This window comes from Talpa occidentalis, unplaced genomic scaffold, assembly GCF_014898055.3.
Source record: "Talpa occidentalis isolate TD23 unplaced genomic scaffold, MPIMG_talOcc4v2.1 talOcc4.16, whole genome shotgun sequence".
Lineage (NCBI taxonomy): Eukaryota > Metazoa > Chordata > Mammalia > Eulipotyphla > Talpidae > Talpa > Talpa occidentalis.
The window spans coordinates 29,948,910-29,950,703 of NW_023601653.1; positions in this window are offsets into that span (position 1 = coordinate 29,948,910).

Consider the following 1,794-nt stretch of genomic DNA (forward strand, 5'->3'; position numbering starts at 1 on the left):
GCTTGAAAGTATTACTGCTATTTTAAAACACAAATGTAATCACTGTTTTGGCTTGTTTGTGCATTAAAGTTTAACAATAACTCCCACCAAGTAACTGCAATGTTTATTTCCTTTTAAGGCATAAACTATATTTCTAATATTATAATGCCTCCTAACATGTAAATACTCTTTTGAAAAAAATGGAATTTTTAATCTATGATGGTAGTAAGCTCTATCTGAAGGTTAAAATCACTGCCTAAGATTAATTTTGTCTCTAGCTGATTTCTGTTATAATATTAAATATTAAGAAGTGAGGCTTCAGATGGATTCTAAACAACCTCATGCTTAAGAACATCTTTAAAATCACATATACAAGGAAGTTGATATCTAAAGATGTGGTAAAATTGGGCCTCCCTGGTGGCACAGCGGTTGAGCGCTGGTTTGCGAAGATGCCTGCGGCCTCTGGGGTGCCGGTTCGATCCCCAGCTGCTCCCCAGCCACCAGAGGAGGGTCCCACATGGCGCGCAGACCTCTCCTGCCGCCTGCTGCTCCCCTCAGCAGTGTACTTCAGTCCTTCTGCCTGCTCTGCTCCCTGCTCTAGCTCTGGTGAATTCTCTCACCCTCCTTCGCTTCTGACTGTACCCAGTGTATGTATAAACAAACAAACAAACAAATAAATAAAAACATGCCTCTATTAAAAAAATAAATAAATAAAGATGTGGTAAAATTACCAGCCATAAGTACCAGGGGTAATTTTATGAACTATATCCAGATTTCTTTTGAGGTATTGCAGCCATATTTCTACCTTCCTCAGAAAATATCCTGCCAATACTTCTCCCTAAGCCACATATAAATTGGGCAAGGATTTACCTGAAAAAAAAAAAAAAGCTGGAAAATTCCTATCACTGTGTCTGGAGTGATGAATGAAAGATCTCACTTGGAATATTTTAGTCATTTTAGCAGAATATACTATTTTGAGAAATAACTATGAGTACCTATCCTCATAGCTCATTGCCATGTTTCAAAGCAAAGTCAGAACCCAATTATTCCCTAAAAAGTATATTCTTTGTCAGTCTCCATCCTTGGTCCACTTTGAGAGGTCTTCATGGGTAGCACTTAGCCTGCCATTCATTGTCATTTCCCCTGATTCATGGAAAACCCACTAGGGCCAGACTCTCCTCTCCTTGCCAGAGCAGCTGTCAAGAACATTACTGCTAGGGCCTCCCGGTGGCGCAGCGGTTGAGCGCTGGGTTGCGAAGCTGCCCACAGCCTCTGCAGCGCCGGTTCGATCCCCGGCTGCTCCCCGGCCACCAGAGGAGGGTCCCACATGGCGCGCAGACCTCTCCTGCCGCCCGCTGCTCCCCTCAGCAGTGTACTTCGGTCCTTCTGCCTGCTCTGCTCCCCGCTCTGGCTCTGGTGAGTTCTCTCACCCTCCCGCGCTTCTGACTGTGCCCAGTACTTGTATAAATAAATAAAAATAAATCTTAAAAAAAAAAAAAAAAAAAGACTTAACTCTAAAAAAAAAAAAAAAAAAAAAAAAAAAAAGAACATTACTGCTAGCATTGTTCTCTTGGTCAGTCACTAGGAATGGCCTTTCAAAACATTAAAAGCTGCTCTCGATTCTTTCCCCACTCTGGCTTTTCTTTTGTAAAGGAGCTAGGAATATTTTAGAACTATGCAAATGCTGAACACCATGGGGATTTTGTTGTAATTGTTTTTTAATTGCTTATAAGAGATTTTACAAGATTTATGCATAAATAGCTTTGGTGCTTTCTAAAGATTTGGTTCCAACATTATGGCTGTTCATTCATCCTC